Source organism: Giraffa tippelskirchi, chromosome 8, assembly GCF_054371585.1.
Source record: "Giraffa tippelskirchi isolate mGirTip1 chromosome 8, T2T-mGirTip1v1.2.pri, whole genome shotgun sequence".
Lineage (NCBI taxonomy): Eukaryota > Metazoa > Chordata > Mammalia > Artiodactyla > Giraffidae > Giraffa > Giraffa tippelskirchi.
In genome coordinates, this window is record NC_137282.1 from 36,748,530 (window position 1) to 36,768,818 (window position 20,289).

At 38.0% G+C, this 20,289-nt stretch overlaps 2 protein-coding genes across 11 annotated transcripts in view; one reads left to right on the forward strand and one right to left on the reverse strand.

The window, feature by feature from the left end:
- The window catches only part of CDH6 (cadherin 6), a 137,094-nt gene extending 129,693 nt beyond the window's left edge, over window positions 1-7,401 (reverse strand). The window contains exon 1 of one of the 2 annotated variants that reach the window (XM_081523928.1): window positions 7,215-7,401. The gene's annotated coding sequence lies outside the window, so the exon portion shown is untranslated. Of the gene's footprint in view, window positions 1-6,963; window positions 7,064-7,214 lie in introns of those variants that run through there. The other variant, XM_081523930.1, reaches the window with a different exon arrangement.
- LOC145518862 (uncharacterized) overlaps window positions 1-20,289 on the forward strand; it is a 1,117,244-nt gene that overhangs the window by 9,202 nt on the left and 1,087,753 nt on the right. For 5 of the 9 annotated variants that reach the window (XR_014063353.1, XR_014063357.1, XR_014063350.1 and 2 more), the window contains exon 2: window positions 8,974-9,068. The exons of the other annotated variants lie outside the window; for them this stretch is intronic. The gene's annotated coding sequence lies outside the window, so the exon portion shown is untranslated. The remainder of the gene's footprint in view (window positions 1-8,973; window positions 9,069-20,289) is intronic. 9 annotated transcript variants of the gene reach the window in all.

The following is a 20,289-nucleotide window of genomic DNA, read 5'->3' on the forward strand; positions in this document are numbered from 1 at the left end:
GGATATGAGTCAGAAAGAGAGTAAAACTGTGGCACTGATATTTATCACAAGGCCTCCCTCACGGAATTTATTTCATATGAAACACTGACAAAATCTCAACTACATACTTGTATATAAGTAATTAACTAGCAGGTAGTTAGTTACTGGGAGATAGAGTAGCTCTACTTGATACAAATTAGGATCAGCAGTACTATACCAATCTTTGTGAATTTGATCATTTTTCATTGTGATTACTCAGTCCAACCACACAGTTTTTATCAGTGTTAAATCAGAACCTGTTGCTAAGAAGAGCTTAAAATATTTTAGTCGAGTGTGAAATTGAGCAGTTCCAAACATTTTATAAAATGGATGATAGTTGATTAATAAAATTCCCCTTTTTTAATCCTTCAAAGGAGGTTTAAGCTTTGCAGCTAAAAATGTGATAAGCTCATTTTCATGACTGAAATCTAGAAAGCAACTGCTTTTTGACCTAAGAATGCATACCTTAAACTACAGATCAATCAATACCTTAGGAAATTTGTGTTTATCCACAGTTATATAAAGTTCATTTTTAAGAAAAAAAAAGATACCCCTTTAATAATGGGTATGGTTAAATTGAGCTGGCTGGGTTTTTAGAAAAACTAGATATAAATTTAAAACTTCTTATTTTACACTGAATAATTCACTGTGTAATCAAATAGGTGGATTCATTGCCAATGACACATTTTGGCCATGACTTTGGCAAAGCATAATTTTGGAGGACCTATTAATGTAGTCAAAGATTGTATTGTTATTCCAAATGTTATTGTTAATCTCTATAAAGTTTAAATAAGGGATCCAAAAATACCTTTTGATAGAATGACTTTTATCTTTTGGGCTGTCTATTTGGCTTATCATTCCAACAGTAATTCTCCTTTACTTTCTATTCATCCAAACAAGGAAGAAAACTAAGTCAGTCATTTTTCAACATTATGTTATTCATTATCTAACCCAGTGGTCCTTGGACTTTTGGATTTCATGGAACATTAACAGTTATTTTTTTAAATAGGGGAGGGTTGACGTTGGGTTGCTTGAAGATTTTGATTTTGTCAGGGGAAAAAACAACATAATTTATCCATATACTTTCATGCAAAAATTGACATTTTAACTCCAAAGAAGTGGGAAGGTCACTGTCTCAGTCCTGAAATTGAATAAATGGAGAGTTATAAAAAACACAATAAATAGGTTGTCATCATGTTTCATATCTGATCACTGACCAATAAACTTTTTTTTTTTGCAAAGATGCACATGTGACTTTGGATAGCCTGCCAAATAACTGATACTCAAGACTACCATCAAATCATAAAAAATAAAATCCTACATTTTATCAGTCTCCCAAGTAATCAGAATTTTGAAGGAAAATTTTAATTCTTCTTTGCAATAGGAGCTTTACAAAAGTGTACAAACACATAAAATTCCTAAAGAGTTATAAATCCTTATTTTCTCCATAAGTTTCCAGGCCTTCTCCTTTATAGCATATTTATAAATAATGATATTATAGATTTAAATTTCTCTTTTAATTTTTAATGGCAGAATTGAGTGGAGATGATAAAAAGTTATAATATTCCACAACTAGAACTCAGGTTACAGAAGAGATAGATAGAGATAATGAACAAAATGAATTCAGTTGATCCATGGGCAAGTCACTTCATCTCTCTGGTCATCAGGTATTTTAATTATTCTGGTCAAAATAATCAAATCATTCCCATGCCCTCTGCTGCTCTGTATTTTTCAGAGAGTCACACTTTTGCTTCTAAGATACCACAAGTGTTTGTTAACAGCACATTCATTAAATGCTTGGCTCAAACAGAAATTTCCTGGAAAGTCAAACCTAAAAAGGGGCTAAATAAAGAGGATACAACATATAGAATCCAAATGAATGACTTATATTTGGTCTTTATCACTTTTTTATACTTTAGGTTGTCAGAAGGACACATAGTATATCTATTTATCTTGAAGAACAATAAAGATAATAGAAAAGAGTCAATATTCTTCAAAGCATTAAGAAAACCTTCCTTTGATTCTGCTGTGATTTCAGACCACTTTTTGAAAGTGTACTCCTCTGCTTATTTTATGATCCATGCAGAATCATTTCCTTTAGATGGTGATTTGTTTTAAAGGATAACTTTCAAATTTACATTCCATGTTAGAGAAACATAGTGATTATAAACATGTTAATGATGTAATCATGTTTATAAAGTTGTATTTAATAATAGCAGTATTTATAAAGTGGAAAGTGCACCCTGTATAAAAATGGTGACTTTAATTCTGTTTCTATTCTTACATTTTCGTCTTATGTAAAAATTCACCTCCCATCTCTTTTCATTGTAGTCACTTGGGACACCACCTCAACTTAATTTTTGCTTGCTGTTTTCCATTCCTATAACTTACTAGGTCTCCTGAACATCTTTTGGGCATATCTACCAAATTAGGGAATTACAGAAAGAGGAAAAACACAGTGCTCTTTTAATTGATGAAATATGAAGATAAATTATACCCTGTATTGGCTAGCTTTGTATTCTTTAACTTCTAAGTTGTTCTCTTTCACAAGATAGCACTGAATATGGTGGGAAAAGCTTTGGACCCATGCTGCCCATTTATACTGCACATCAAATTTAATAGTAACATTCTGGCTTTAATTAAACTTTTCCTCTTATAAATCTCAGCCAAGGTGATCTGATTTATAGAGGAAATGAGCACCCAACAGTGTTAGTGTAATGATATTAAATAGATGAAACAAGGTAAAATAATCTCTAATAATCTGTGGGGATGGGGGACACACAACCTTCTGCATATGTGTCCACTCTGCATTTATGCATCTGTGCTCACAGCATTCATTCTTCAGTTAGTTTTCATTGTTGGAAGAGTTAAAATTTCCTGGATAGTTCAGTCTTGACCAGCTAGAATATTGGCTGTATCTTGACCCTTCTGACCCAATCACTTAGGCTTAAAAGAACCTTACTCCCTTTACATCTGTAGTATATGAAGGTGTACCACTTTTTTCAAGGGTTATGTATACTTTTCTTGCCTTATCTCCCTACTTGTGGGTGATGGGTTTACAAAGACTGTACACTTTCGGCTGTAAACCTTAATTAGGGAAAACCTGAATTTTCTCGTCTGATTACTTTGAGAAAGGGAGCGTTTCTTAGGAATAGAAACTTTAAAAATGTAGGCCAGTTTAATCTTCATAAGAGGAAAACTCAAAAATATTGTTTAGATCTAGGAAAGTGCCTTAAACTCTCATCTGTGTTCAAAATAAAACAAAAATCCTAGTAGAGAGAAAAAATGAAAAGGAAAAAAAAAAGAAGAAAAAAAATCAACCCAAACTGTACATTTATTTTTTCTCTAATATCATTGGAACAGTGTCACAACTGGGTGCTCTGTGTTGTGTGAATTTTGATTTTCTTCTTTCAGCAATTTCCCCTATTAACATGATGTTCTTGAGTCTTTGTATTTAGAATCATTATTCAGAAAAAAATTTAAACCAGAGAAGGTTTGATTATCTACATTTTCACCTTTTTGTGAAGCAAATAAGGTAAGCTCAGTAGACACTAGCTAGGCTGAAACACTATTAAAAAATGCAATTCAGACTGAGTCATTGCTTGTTATTTTTATAAGCGAGACCCTAATTCTAATCGACCCCAAAGAATGGGCTGCCCTGACTAAGCTAGCAGCAGAAGCAACTGGCTTCTGCTGGATGTTATCTCATTTGGACCACATTTCAAACTTTAGAACAGATTTTTAAATTGAAAGTTGAAACCTGCAGACCGTCAGCAGAAGAGGCTGATTCACAGAACTTATCTTACTATGTAAGTTCCAGGCAGAGTCTTTTTTAAGGACTAGGTTACCTAAAATATGTTGTGATACATCAAAGAGAGAGAGAGAGAAAAAAAAGACAAACACCTCCTGGAATAAGAGTGATATGCATCTAAACATCTTTTAGACTTTTAGTATATGCTTATTTGAATGGGGGCTTCTTTAAATTAGAAACCTGTAGTTCAGTATAACTTGTCAATGTTCATGGATCTCTGAAAGGTTAGTTAACTTTTTTCTGTCTCATTTTTTCTGCTTTTTTTCAATTGCTTCATATATTTGCTTGAACCCCTATGGTAGGGCTTCTTCATGTGGAATTTTTTGAGTCATAACTGTAATGCCATTATTACTGTTGGGTAAATTTGAGTGAAGGAAGTACTATCTTGGCAAGATGAGAAATAAGGAAAATTTTAGAGTGATAGTGGTGAATTCTTTGTTAATTGGCCATTGCTTTCTTTTGGAATCATAGAGAAGTTATCAAAAGTCTAGATACCTAGAAACTGTGCAAATACTCTTGGGTTCCTGAAACTAGAGGAACTACACAAATGACAGTAATGGTTTTGACCTGGAATAAATGTCATAAAAGGACTTGGGAAATACTGTCTTGTCTGTGAAGGGAAAGCTGTTATATGCTTATTATATTAGATAACAAAATCCATGATGCAGCTGAACTGCAGGGAGAAATGCATGGTGTGACCCACTAGAGGTCCCTTCCAACTAAAAAAAGTTTCCATAGTTCAAAGGATTCAGCCTCAGTAAGTTGGCTTTCCAGACTGCAAAGCAAGTAAGGGCCAGAAGAGGGGACTGCACATTTTACTTCCCTAGGGAGAAACATGGTCTCATTCAGATTATTTGTCATATTTATCTCTCTTTTTTTATCCTTATGTGGTACAATCACTCAATTAGCTTTGGCTAGATATTCAGAACCTGTTGTTCCAAGTTATTGATACATTTGGAAAAAGGAAGTGTCATTTGATGTCCTGGAGCTATAGTTGTGCTTTCTATTGATATTAGCTGTTTTCAAGTATCTCAGAACAATATTTTGCAAGAGAGATTTTTGCTCTAAAATGAAGAGTGCTTCAGTAAGTTTTTACTTGCAAAGCTGATGGAAGTGGTGGGTGGAGGAGGTAATATACACATTTTCTGATAGTAGTCAACTTAGTAGAAAATGATTGTGTTTCTATATATTATCTTTGCAGAGTTAGCATTAAGAAATGTAATTGCAATCAATTGATGTAAAAGCTAGATAGTAAAGGGACTAAAAGTCCCTACAGAGACACTAGTCTGTCACTTACAAAGGTAGCAAAAGATAATTGTAGACAAGTACAGTAGAACTAAACCATTGCTGTTTTCCTTTAGAAATGTACTGCTGCTTCTCATGTTTTTCTGAAAATATTGGTTACTTCCTCTGCTTCTGAAGTATGCCATGAACCATCAAAACAGGTAGAAAAAGATCTGCCTTTTATTTCTTCCCAATACCTTGTTAATTAAAACACACTAAAGAGCAAAACGGGGCGAGATACAATCCTGCATGATTGCATTTTCCAGTAAATTTTTGGATTTCTTTTAAGTTTCTGAGCTCTGCATTGAAAATCTGGCCTCTGGCATAAACTTTGCCCTCCTCCTATGACATAATGAAGACATCTGCTTGATTATATCCTCTTTCTTCACACAACTTGTTTTCTGGCTCTAAAAAAATAGCCAGCACAAAGCTATGCAAGTACTGAAACACAAAGGATGATGCTGAAGCCAAACTGGAAGAGATTTTTTTTTTTCTCCTAAAGTAGAATACTAAAGCTTTTCCTTTTCAGGTACAGGCATCAGCAAGAAAAGAAAGGAAATAAGTAATCTCTGCTCACCGTTTATATAAGCTTATTTGTTCTTCATTCTTAGAAGAGTTGTGCATTAACAAGGTATATCCCTGTGTTCCTTTTCCCATATAGGGGGGATTTTGCACCCCTTGGATTATAACCACTCAGAGAACGCATATTTCGCATGTGCGCCCCTCCAGAGCAGCCAGACATGTACACATCGCCCACTCCAGCAGCAACATTTTTTTTTTTTTTGCAGGAAAAATCCTCTCTTTCCTACATTATGTGCTTCAGGAAGTGAAAATGAAGATTGGCTGAGACATGGGGTGGTACACCTCCATAGTGTGAATATCATAATTAAAATGTCTTTACAAAAAAAAAAAAAAAACCAACACGAGACGGGGGAGAGAAATGTATGGCTATTCCAGATGATTAAACTTCTTGGTACTTGGATGTTCTCTGTAGTTAACTCAGGTGAACAGCCCCTGGCACTAACAAGGACCTGCATATAACTCCCCATAAAATATGGATTTTATTGCAGCAGTGACAACACTTCTCAGCACCACGCTGACCTCTCCAGCATCTCCCATCTCCGAGATCTCCGATAACTCTTGGCATAAGAATAACTACAGAAGTAATCCCAGCTCTGCAATACACAACATAGCCAGATTCCCTGTTACTAAATTCCAGAATATCTCACCGGGGGCGTCACTTTTCCTGCATCGGACACGGAAAACCAGGCGCACTTGGTTTGTTCTCCAGCCAGTCCGGGGGAGGCGTTTTCCCCCAGATTTGTGCCTGGCCAGCCTTGGAAGAGCACAAGCGAGCTCCGTCTTCCACATGACTTTTCCCTGGACAGTGTGCTCCATTTTCGGAGTCCAGTGTTGGACTTTCCTTGCAACCTAAGCATTTCTGCCCTATGTGAGCCGGCATGCGTTGTCCCCAGCGTGCAAGCTAAGTTTTTTTTTTTTTTTTTTAATCTTCTTCTCTGAGACAAATCATCTCTTTAGCCTAAGTTTTCCTTACTGGGAGCATTCGAGAGTTTTCAAGCTACCCAATTTTCTGCTTTGGCTCCCAAGCCAAGAAATGTAACCCGGCCAAAGCAGTCCCTGCACAGACCCTGTGATGTGGGCAGGTGGAAATAAATCAAGACCCAAACCGCTCCGCGGGTCCTGCACGCACCAGCGCCCTTGGTAATTGACCAGCCAACTTTGCAAATGCCGGAGATCCCTTGGCAGCCTCTGCCGGCGGAGAGAAAGGCAACGGGTTCTTCCCGGCGGCCCCGTCACATATGCCCCCACCAACCCCTCCGCGGTCTTACCAGAAGGCGGAGGAGCGGCGCCGAAGCTCCCCGGGAACCGGCGCCTGTTCTGGGCAGCGGCACTAGCGCCGCCCGCGCAGCCGGAACCGCGCTCCCACCCCGACCCGGGCTCGCAGGCTGAACATCCCTCCCAACTACAGCGTGCGGCACCCACCGGGCGAAGAGTGCTCTCTCTCTGATTGGCTTCCATCAGCGCTACAGAATTAAAACAAGAAAAGGCACGCACCATCACCAACTGAGACCGAACCCACCTCTGCTCGCCTTCCGGCTCCCGGGGAGACCCTGCGACCCGCCCAGGCTGCTCCTGCCTCGGCCGCCGCCTCCGCGGTTGCCCGCTCAGCCGTTCTCCCTGCCGCGGCTGAAACTGCAGCTCGGGATGGGAAGGTTACGGGCTCGAGAGAGCTGGCTCTTGTGGGCACACACTGATTTGCAAGTGAATGAAGTGGGAGGGAGCAAAGAGAGGAGGACTTTGTTAGAGAGGCCCAGTGCCTGCCCCCGCCCGCCCCCTCCCCTTGACAGAATGACTCCCTGTGTTTGAAGTCCTGAGCAATTCGCTCCCTGTAACACTCCCTCCGCTCCAGGCTTTCCTTTCTCTTCCTTTCTTATTTTTTTGGGGGGTTAAGACATATTCAGAAGTTGCGTGACTTCGTCTGTTCCCTCCTTTATACTATCAAAATGCACCTTGTGCTATCATCTGTAACGGTTGGATATTCTTTTTTTTTTTTTTAACCGACCAAGCAATTACAATTCCCAGGGACATGGTACCTCGTTGCGCTATCAGTTGGCCAGCTTTGTGTTATAGCACGCATAACATGCACACACATAAAGCAAACCCGGTCTCCTGAGATAACAGTACTGACGGCTTTTCTTCACAACATAAACAGGCGTTCTCCAGACGCAAGCAGACATGGATTCAGATGCGTCTTTCCTTTTCTTCTAGGAAGACAGGTTTTCACATAGTCCTATGATCTCTGTCACTCTTTTGGAGTGAGTAACCCCAAGATGATGTAAAATGAAGCTATGCTTCCTTGGGCTTGCAGAAACTGTCGAACCCAAACCCTTCAGGCTTACCATTGACTTACGGCTGATTCCATCTTTCTAAATGAGTTAATACAAGGACACAAAAGACTTGCAGAAGAGTGTGTAATGATATTCAGGTCTGCCTCCCATTTGTGATCTTTCATGAAAGTTCCTGAAGTAGGGTAACCTCCAAATAGAACTCTTAGGTACACATAGCAGTTTGCATAGCTATACTTATAGTAACCAAAAAGTAATTTCTAATATTAGGGAACTAAGCTGCAAAATCTTAAGCATGTTGAAGTATTATTAAGTGAGAGTAATGATTTTCTACATAAAAGATATAGACATGATGGAGCCAGGCACTGCTGGATTAGGAAAATTAAATCTAATTACCACAGTGATTGCACCCGGGGTCAGTAGCATCCCAAACCAGCTGTCTGTGTATGCTTTAAGTTGTGGGGAGATTTCCACTGCATGGTGTGCTAAAAAGATCCAGGCTACTCTGGCATCTGAGTGGTTAAACTGGTTGGAGGTTGGTCTCCTTCCCAACTGAGCTCTTACTAGAAAATCTTTGTTTCTCCAATAGAAGTTCAAGCATTTAAATAAAGCCAAAATCAAAGTATTTCCTCTAGGCAGTCAGTGCTTCAAAGAAGTGTGCATGGAATGGTTTTAGCACAGATGTTCCACACATGGAAGATGGAAAGACTTTGAATTTCTTTCTTGAAAAGATCTTCCTTTAATGGAGAATTGCCACCAACTTAACAAAAACGAGGCTGAACATTTTCTCTTCATGCAGCTATTCAGAATCTTGTAGAGAAAGGATAGGCGAGAAGAAAGCTGCTTCCATTCCTCAGATTATGAATTCTATACATTTAATTGGAAATACTAGCTCCTTATGTTTTTACAGTCCTTTATCGCTTATAGAGTACTTTCACAGATCATTTTATTGAATTCTTCTTTCAACAAGTGGTCTGATTTTTTCCCCATTAGGACAAAGGAAGCAGATTGACGATGGCATTGCAGGGGTTAAATAACATGTCCAAGGCAATGAAAACTGTAAAGCAGAAGAGTCAGAAATACTACTGGTAAAACTGTGGCTATGTGTGTGTGTGTGTGTGTCTGTGTATATACATACATATATGTATATTTGTACCATTAAAAATAAGCCACATTTTAAGACAGCCTTTTGCAGAAAGATAGGCAGAATAACTGATTTTTATGGTAAAAGTGGGGTTATAGTGAAGTTAATGTTCTCCCTGTTGAACAAGTTTATATCTCACAAAGGAAATCTTTAATTGTTTGAAATATACTACTCTCCCAACCCCGCTAAACTACATATCAAAGGTGACTAAAGCAACTCTTGTTATTAAGAATGGATAAGCAATCAATTTGCTTTGGGATAGTTCAAGTGGCAACATTGCATAAAAGACAGCACTTTTTAATACTAAAAAGATTTTTGTGTGATATTTAAGGATTTCTAGCATTATTTACTACAATCATTGTTTTCAATTAAATATCCATAATTATTTCATTCTCATTTTTGTGATAAAAAACTGAGAGTTGTTTAAGTCAAATGATTATCTGGTATGTAAATATCCAGAATTATTTCATTTTCATTTCAGAGATAAAAAACTGAGAGTTACTAAGGTTAAACGATTACCCAGTGTCATATTAGTACTATTTCTAGTTCACTCTCTGGCACACCAAAACATGTTGGCAAGTAACAGAAGCTAATTAGAGATAGTTAAACAGATAAGAGGGTCTTTGCTATCATCATGTAGAGTCTTCTCTTGAAACTCAAGAGTGGAATTCTGCAGGGCTTCTGGAGAGACTTGCAAACAGGTACTGAGAAGCCTCCAGTACCCGGCTTAGAGCACTGTTTTCCTGTCCCCACTGTGCTTATGCTTCTGTTATGTCTCCCTTCACACTGGCCTTCTCTGTTATTCAGTCAGACCTTCAGAGCAGTACCACTGACTGGACCAGAGCTTACCTGTTGGAAGGAATGTTTCTCTTTCTGCTTCATTTCCAATCTCTTGGAAAGCAGTTCTGATTGGTCTAGTGTTCGCTGGACTAGTTTGCATGGGCTGGGGCTGGGGCAGAGGGAGGCAGCAGGGTCACCTACTCAGCCCTTTCATGTGTTGTGTGCTCAGTCACTCAGTCATGTCTGATTCTTCGTGGTCCCATGGACTGTAGCCTGCCAGGCTCCTCCATCCATGGGATTTCCCAGGCAAGAATACCGGAATGGGTTGCCATTTCCTTCTCCAGAGGATCTTCCCAACCCAGGGATCGAACTCACATCTGTTATGTCTTCTGTATTCTTTTACCCTCAGGACCCAAATGAAGGGCAGTGGCAAGGGAATGCTCTTGTGAATTGGGAATACATTCCCAAAAGTGTCCCATTCTACACATTCTCTTGTTTTGTTTAGTAATTTGCTGCAGCTGAAGTATCTCATTAATTTTTAGACTACTTCATTATTTTATATGCTTCAGTCAAAATAACTTGTACTTCTCTCCTTTTATAGCTTGCAAAGTTTCAATTTTTTAAAAATACTCCTTCATAGACTATTATTAGGGATATTAATTTTGATGAGGGATTTTTCAACTTCCACTAAATCTCTCTTCAGATGATTAAGAAGTGATATTATCCTTATAGTGGGGATGCATATAAATAAATAATTACATGTTTTCTGACTTTCTTTTCAGTAATGTGCATCTGTATGCAGTGATTACCTGATAAAAACATTTTCATGATCATCAACAGTTATTCTTGATTAGGAGAAAAAAGTTCACTTTTAAAACCACGTGCCTAATTAAGAATCTTGGCATGGGTAGTTTTGCTTCATCCAAATCTTCCCTCTAAAGTTTGCCTCAAATGTGTTGTTACCAGAAAAAATCTACAATGTCGACCAGAAAAAAGTCTACATGTTACAATGTTTATTACTTAGTTATCATGATGTGCACAAGTGAACAGATTTCAGTGAGGAATAAGGGCTATTTCCTATCTTTGCCCTGTGTGTGCTCACTTGCATATACACCCATGCATGCACACACACATCAGTGTTTAAGGAGGGGAAAAAGTTTTAACTACTCTGGGTATTATTGAACTGAAACAAAGGAGACAGCAAACCTCAATGGAATTCCTCTTTTGTGAAAGCCATAGACATCTCAATACAAGCTAAAATAAATTCACACAAACTTCATGTGCTTATCCAGGTTTTCTTATCCTGGGATAGTTTCCAATCCTGTATTTAAAATGGGTTGGATCCCAGGGTGCATTAAGACATTTCCCTCTTGATCATTTGACTCATCACTATAGGTAGATTGCAATAGCCAGGAGATTTCCAAATTAGATAAATGCACAGCAGCAAAATGTTACTGACCTACACTGGACATTTGAATACTCAGGGCATTTCCAGGTTGGTAGAGTGGACTTCAAATTTGATGAATTATATTTTATTCACTGTGTAGTGGTAGAATCTAAATTTGTCTGGTGAGATAACCTACAACTCGTTTGGTAGACTGTACTATGTCAGTGAAGGAGCATGTCCTGGTTTAGAAGAAACAGCCTAGTAGGAGGATATGCACAGTGTCAGTGTATTCTCTTAAATAACTAGTGTAGACCAGAATAAAGAAAATCCTACACTTGCGTCCAGTGTGCACACTCATGCCAAGTTGCTTAGTTGTGTCCAACTCTTTATGATGTTATGGACCATAGTCTGCCAGGCTCCTCTGTCCATGGGATTCTCCAGGTAAGAATACTGGAGTGGGTTGCCATGCCTTCTTTCAGGAGATCTTCCTGACCCAGGGATCAAGCCTACTTCTCTTATTTCTCCTGCATTTGCAAGTGGGTTCTTTACTACTAGCGCCACCTGGGAAGCCCTACACTTATATCCAGAGGGAAAAATTCCTCTCACTAATCCCTCTCCCAATTATAGAAGCACTTGGTGGGAATAATGTCGGGCTGGAGTGGGAAAGATAATATAATAATGCATGTTCAAAAATATTGGGAGACAATATATACATATATATAGAGAGAGAATGTTAAAATTTCACAAGTTTTGTCAAAAGAAGAGGAAACAAAAACAATTACACAAAGATTATCCTTTGTATAGGTTTAAGTGTTATCTTTAGAATAGACCAGACCTCACCTAGAATATTCTGTTCTTTTTCAGGTATCACACTTAAATGCCTTTTTCTTTTTTGCCCCCTCCTGTGTTTTCACTGTACATTGTAAAATACCTATAGTATTTTAGCTAGAGCTCTTGTTTACATATTCTTGTTCATCTGCTAGACTGTATATCCATTGAATTACTGAAGGTAGAGCATTTGTTTCAATCATCATTTTAGCTTCTGGTGCTTGAAAAGAAAAATGCTTGGTGCTTACATGTAAATAAATAGAAATCTAGATGGACTAGAATTGATTTGGTAGACAGAACCTTTAGATGATTCGTAGACTTAAGATCATGTTTATGAACTAATAGTGATAAGACTGGAAAAGAGAAGGTTCAAACTGGCCATGAGTCACACTTTCAAATACTTGATGAACTGTCATATGGAATAAAATTAGAATGGCTTTTAATGTGATAGAAGCTTCAGGTAGTATCAATTGGAGAAACCCCTGGAAGTTACTGCATTTTGTTAATTCTAAGACACCCATATTTTCCCATTTTAATATCTCTGAAATTATGATGCCTCTCACAATTGACATGATGAGAAATGATCGTGTCATGGTATAATTGGCAATGTCTCTTTCTTAATGACATAAAATAATTGTGCAACTTACTACCATTGGCATCTTTGATCTTTGATGACATGCAGATGGTAGATTTCAGCTCAACATATGGAAGAATTTTCAAACTCGTAGTTCTGTTCAAGATGAAAGGTACAGCTTCAGCATAGCAACGGGTCCCATTCCTGAAGGCATTCATTCCCAGACACGACCAACACTTGTTATAAACGAGCTCATCAATTTTGGGATTGAATGATCTTTAACATCTTTATCAAACTTGAGATTCTTGAATTTTGAGACTCTTAATTTTTAGATGAGAAAACAAAGATAATACAGGTTAAGTGCTTTGTCCAAAGTCACATATCTCAATTGAGACCAAGACTGGTCTATCCATGCCTCCCATTTTGTACACTTGAAACTAACACAACATTGTTTATCTACTATACACTAATATGAAACTGCTTTCATTTACTATTCTTTTATCTTCAGCCTTGCAGTATAGAAAATGGATACATGCAATATTTTGATAAGAGTAATAGCTAACATTTATTGCATGTATATGGTATGTCATTTGCTTGTTCTTTATATATATATTATCACATATAGTCCATATGATGGCTCATACTAGATGTTACTATCATTCTTGTTCACAGGTGGGGAAGCTGAAGAATGGGAGGTAAAATAATTTGTTCAAAGTCACACAGTTAGTATTAGTCAAGGCTGAGGTTGAAACATACACTTTGAAGTGAGTTCTATTCTCTTAATTGCTAGATGGGGACTTACAGATTCATAGAGTTTACTGTGGAATCTATATGCAGTGATGTGAAAATCAAAACTTGCCATGGTATGAAATTTCTGATTTTAAAATAAACATGCTTTGGTTGTTCCATTACTATCTCTTTTATTACTTGCCTTAAGATATCTGAGTAATGGTTTCAGCTCTCTACTGCATTTATGTTCCAACAAAACCTTAAGTGCTTTTGTTAAATTTTAGGGCCAGCAGAAAGCTTATCAATAAACTGATAAAGTAATTTACCTCTTAAATCAAGAAAATTCTGTTTTATTCTTTGCTTTGTATGTACTTAACCTATGCCTACTTCTACTCTTTTCCTACTTAGAGGTACCCCAAAGTTGAGAAAAATCAGTTTTTAACTTATTTCCTGACCTTTGTTTTTTATGCATTGTGGGCCCTTGGCCATCTGTAAAGATGCATTGACTTTTGCTGTTTTTTTTTTTTTTTTTTTTTTTGAGGTCCGCTATCTTTGTGCACTTCTGAACCCTCAGGGGGCAGTCTTTATTCCTCAAAAAGGAATCCTTCATAGAGGACGCAGGCAGAATTCTCAGTCACAGCTGAGGTCCTCTCTTTGCCCCTGGGAAACTTTACTTATTATCTCTCTTCGAAGGAAAAAGAAAACTGGAAAAAAGCTTCTGGGTATCAATTGATAAGAAGAATTTTAAAAGAACCTTAGTTAAGTCCATTTTGAGTATTAGTTTTCCAGACATCATAATACTCAAAATATCACAAAATATTTTCACATGTAGGTAGTTTACTGAAAAATTTTGTAGTCTTGACCAATCTCTTGTCTCTTGGCCTTGGTTTGTTTATCTATAAATTGAAAGTGTTGAAATAGTTTTTTACTCCCGTCATTGGAGAAGGCAATGGCAATCCACGCCAGTACTCTTGCCTGGAAAATCCCATGGACGGAGGAGCCTGGTAGGCTGCAGTCCATGGGGTCGCGAAGAGTCGGACACGACTGAGCGACTTTACTTTCGCTTTTCACTTTCATGCATTGGAGAAGGAAATGGCAATCCACTCCAGTGTTCTTGCCTGGAGAATCCCAGGGACAGCGGAGCCTGGTGGGCTGCCATCTATTGGGTCGCACAGCGTCGGGCACGACTGAAGCGACTTAGTGGCATTGTTCTCAAAGACGTTTCTTTACATGTTGCTATTCTCTGTGTGGCCGCTAGGAGGACAAAGGCCCGGCCCTGCTATTGAAACTTGCTTCCCATTACTAATTTGGAATAATGGTCTTGAAGAACAACCACACGGAAAGCTAGTTTTTCTTAATGAGACACTGAATATTTTAAAACTCCTTTTTATTAATTGGTATTAAACTGTGATATGAACTAGTACTTCTTTGTAATACTTGAGAATTGAGGAAAACGATTATTACTATTTCTGTGACCACTAAAATCTTTATAAGTATAATCACATATCTCCATGAACATTCACGTAGGAAATTTCACTAAGCCCATTAAGAATCATGGATATGAGCCTTTTTTGAAAAGTATCACAAGCCACAGCATTTTAAGAATGTAGATAAAGACATTTAAAGGATATTTTGAAACTTTTTAGTGGGTATCAAAGTTGGTAATAATTAGTTAATATTTTCTGACACTAAAGCAATAAAATAAGAAATTTCTAATTGCAAAATTGAAAGGGAACTAAATTTTTTGTAACTGAAAAAGGTCCATGAATACATAATAATCTTTAAAAGCAATTTTAGTAGCTAAGATTTATTGAACACTTATTATATGCCAGACTATGTGTTAAATGCTTTTGTTCATATTCTTTTGATTCTCTCAAGGACTTTGTGAAGCAGTTACTTTATCAGGCTCATGAGTAAATGATGGTTTAGAGAGTTTCATTACTGTGCCTGCCACGCTGCTGTCCTGTAGCAGAGTGGAGCTTTGAACAAGGGCATTCAAACATTGGAGTAGCAGATACTCATCCACGGCTTTATTGGTATAGCCTGTGCTATACAGCCTGTGCTATATTGCTCTTCAGGATTATAAAATGCTTCACGTTCATTACTGCTTTGTGTGTTTACTACAGTTCTCTTCAGTAGAGGGTGAGGATAATTAGCCTTTGTGTTTCCAGGCAGGGCAGGAAGACTCGGAAAGGTTCAGAGTCCTGAACAGGACTCCACAGTTTGACAGAACACATTTAGAAATGAGTATTTTATTGTCAAAAAATAGAATATTTTATCTTCAACTATTAGAACTAGAATCTGGGGATGGGATGAAATTGTCTACTTTCTGAGCTTTTGATTTTAAAAAGCTTGTGCAGATAGTCTGGTTGTCTCTAACTCAAAGACAAGACCCTAAAATTCTCAGAAAACTTGAAATTTCACATTTTTGAACATCAGTAATCACTCCATTTATCACGAGCCTGTTAGGTGCCAGGGATTACAGTCAGTACTTTACAAGTTGCCTTCTTTGATTCTTTATGACAGCCTTCTAAGGTCAGTTTTCGCCTCATTTTACAGATAGGGAACAGAAACCTAGAGAGATTAAATAATTTATTCTAAGTAACACAGCAAGCAAACAGATCTGAACCCAAATCTTGAACTTAATATACTAATGAGGTTCAGTGTATCATATTTGTTTGAAATAGTTGTGACACTTTTGGGTATAAATGTGCCCCAAGTTGCAGCTGGTGAGGCAGGAAGACTGTGGCTTTTTGCGGTTGCGAATAAGTATATGCAATGAAGAGGAGGGTAAGGTTTCTGCTAGTCTTCTTATTTTGCAAAATATGATCATTTTCTTGGTGAAGCATAAGGCAGAGTCATCCTATCATAAGACATATTAGAGCCAGTATCCTGAAGGGACCAGCTCTCAGCAGTGAATCACAGGAGTTGGGATGAAGGCATTGTCTACTGATGATATAATACCCAGATTGTCTCCTAATGTTCCCATTGCCCCCAGCACTGGCTGGTGGAATTTTCCTGCCTTCTGCCTGATCCCTCATAGCTCAATCCTTTATTTTTAAAGATTCATTTCACATTTTGTTCATTTGAATATGATGCTTGTTTGAAGTGTAAGGAGAAGGAAGCACAAAGCCTGCCTCTCCTTAGTCCACTCAGCCTCTTGGAGATGCTGCTAGAAGAGGGGGCAGAGGGGGCAGGTCTTATAAGATTATACAGCAGCTCAAGATTAAACTGATGATCCTTCCTCAGAGGGTTTCATTTTAAATAAGTGATGATACACATAAAATTAGACCAAGAAATAATACAATGCTATATGCCCTTGTGTTTTCTTTTCCTTGTTGGCATTTTTCATCGGTCATGATTCGTCTATGAGAGTTTGAATAAGTGCATACAAGTTACATTTGTGTGCTTAAAAGATAGTCATGTCATTTGTTACTTTTGTCTGTGCATTTATTTGCAAATGTATGCAAGCCTTCATCTAAGATTTTATCAAAACTTACTTGAAACAACATTTTGCACTGAAAACTAGTAGGTTTTTGAAGTGTGACTTGTTTCATGCACATGTGTAGTTGGACCTCAACCCTGTCGTATGTCACTTCTCTGCTCCTGCACTAAAGTTTAGTTCAGTTCAATCACTCAGTTGTATCTGACCCTTTGTGACCCCATGGACTGCAGCATGCCAGGCTTCTCTGTCCATCACCAACTCCCGGAGCCTACTCAAACGCATGTCCATTGAGTTGGTAATGCCATCCAACCATCTCATCTTCTGTCATCCCTTTCTCCTCCTGCCTTCAATTTTCCCCAGCATCAGGGTCTTTTCTGGTGAGTCATTTCTTTGCATCAGGTGGCCAAAGTATTGGAGCTTCAGCATCAGTCCTTTCCATGAATATTCAGGACTGATTTCCTTTAGGATTGATTGGTTTGATCTCCTTGCAGGCCAAGGGACTCTTAAGAGTCTTCTCCAACACCACAGTTCAAAAACATCAGTTCTTTGGTGCTCAGCTTTCTTTACACACATTTGTACATGACTACTGGAAAAACCGTAGTTGACTAGATGGACCTTTGTCGACAAAGTAATGTCTCTGCTTTTTAATATGTTGTCTAGGTTGGTCATAACTTTTCTTCCAAGGAGCAAGTGTCTTTTAATTTCATGGCTGCAGTCACCTTCTTCAGTGATTTTGGAGCTCAAGAAAATAAACTCTCTCACCGTTTCCATTGTTTCTCCATCTATTTGCCATGAAGGATCTTCCCATAAAATGAAGCAATACATATGGGGAACTTGAATCATCTGGATAAGTGTTGCAAGACAGCATTTAACATTCTAGTTCGACTCCTTCATTTCATATTACCTCTTCCTCCCTTTTTCCACCCACTGCTGAGAGCATCTAGGCTATCCAAAAAGAATATGATTATGTGATTATGATACCAGAGAAAAGCAGTTATGGTGTGTCTTACTAAATCATTTTGGGACACATATCTTATTCTGCTAGCATTCATATGGCCCATGATTACAAACATACAGAGTTCTTGAAGATTGATTAAACATTAAAAATACAGCATCCTTTTGCATCTCTAAATGAAAATCATTAGAACAGGCTATTAAAAATGGCAAGAGAGTACATAGCTTATCGGATGAAACATTTAAATTCAGATTTTTCTGGTGCAAGTTTTTATGGTGGAAACCATGTGAGAAATATTACTTAGTTTACACCTCCTTTGAATCCCTCTGCATGTTGCTGCCTCAGGGCCGGGGCAATGGGATGACCCAGAGGGATGGGATGGGGAGGGAGGTGGGTGAGGGGTCCAGGAAGGGGAACACATGTAAACCCATGGCTGATTCATGTCAATGTATGGCAAAAACTATTACAATATTGTAAAGTAATTAGCCCCCAACTAAAAAAAAAAAAAGGTGACTTCAGTGGGATTTTGTGATAAGCTGAACTCCTCACAGCTTGATCCTTCCCTGACTTTGTAGTGAAAACCACGGCCATTGAGTGAAACACAGGTTGTTAGTTGCTCTGCTGGACCTGGCATTCGACCCTGGTGCCTCATGTTTATTCCTTACTGCCTAGTGGCTCCATTGGATTGCCCTTCTGATGCATGCTTCTGAATATAGACTTGGGTGGGAAGATATTTGGGGGTTCAAGATCTAAACGGAGCTTAGTGATCTGGATCTTCCCATAGCACAGATTTCCTGGTTTGTGGTTCACCCTCTCAGAGTTGAGACTAATGCAGAGATGTTGATGGGTTTTAGAGGCTGGCCTCTTGGGACATGGCAGCTTGCCATGATGCCATCAGTTTAGACTAATGATTGCACAGAATTCTCATGAAGCAGATGGCTACTAACCACAATATTAATATTATTTTGCTTTGTACATTTAGGGAAAAATCATTTCACAGTTGCAAAGGAAAACCTCGTTTGGATTTTATAAAGAATGATCTGCAACAGAAATAACATGCTGTCAGGACCTGTTTTATATGCTTTCATTATCAGTGACAAATTGTGATATTAATTCTATAGCAAATTTGTGCTTGGGATTTTAGCATTTCTTTCAGCCATTTCCTTTCTCTGCATAGCTAGCTGTAGAATAAAATGCTCTGAATTTTACCTTGGAGGGATCGACAGCTGGATTTAAATGTTACCTCTGTAATTTGCTTAGAGATACCATTGTTTATAAATTTGAAGAGTGGATGTTCTTTGACAGGATTCGGAATGAAGTGGAGGTTTGAGGTAATTGCTTAGATAATCCAGGTAGCAGAGACACTTCTGCCTGGATTCCCCCAATAACATACCTGAAACAAAGAAATTTATTTCTGTTTGAATTAGTCAGGTAATTACTTTTGCACTCTGCTTTGTTTTGCTGATGACATTCTGGTTTGAATGTATTCGGAGAGATGATGGTGACAGTTAAGTTCATATGACACAATGGCGGTCCTGTGATCTGTGTAATTCAGCCACAGGGTGTCAATCATTATTTTATTTTGATTAGTGTTCTGGATCTTCCATAATGCTATTTTCAGGATAACTTACTAATGAAAGTAACCCAGGAATGCCTAATATTAGGACATTAGGGAATTTAGCATAATTTTGCTTCAAGCATAAGAATTTTAAAATTTGGAACACCAGAGTGAGATGGAGCACTTGGCAGTGGTATGCATGTTTCCTGTTCACCTCTCAAACCATCTTGAAGCCCAGCATCGGCAAACATGATTCATTGTGTGCAGTTTCTTTTTTTTATTTTAATAGACTGAGATGTTTAAACATGGTTTTTTACCTGCTTGGTGTTTTTGACTTTCTTATTTCTGTGAAGTCTTTAAAACATAATATAAAAAAGGAAGGGAAAAGAATTAACTGCTTTTTGGATCTGAGAGAACATGAAATCATGAACGATAAGCAATGGCTTCTGAATAAGAGATGAAGAAAATCACATCTTTTTCTGGAAAGGTTTGGAAGGAAGACTTAGTAAGGAAAGATAGTCATATTCCATGTACAAGGTCTGTTTTAAACTCTTGATGTACAAGGTCTGTTTTAAACTCTTGACAGTTTACTCCCAAATCCAAAACAAGAAAAGATAAGACTTACTCAGTATCCAAGTGACTGTTTCTTAACAAACTATCCTTAATTATATTTGACATCTAGTTTTTGACCACTTAGCAGTTTTGCAGCAATAAATTTTTAGAAGGACAGGAGGTGACACGATTAGATGGAAGTTTAATGACAGTGGAAATAACAACTGACCTTGAGTGGCAAGAGAACAACAACCACCACAACAAAGCAGACATTGAGGATATTGCAACAAAAATACTGTGATGAATCCTCACAGAGATGACTCTGTGGTTCAAGAAGTTAGTCCCTTTCCCTTAGAA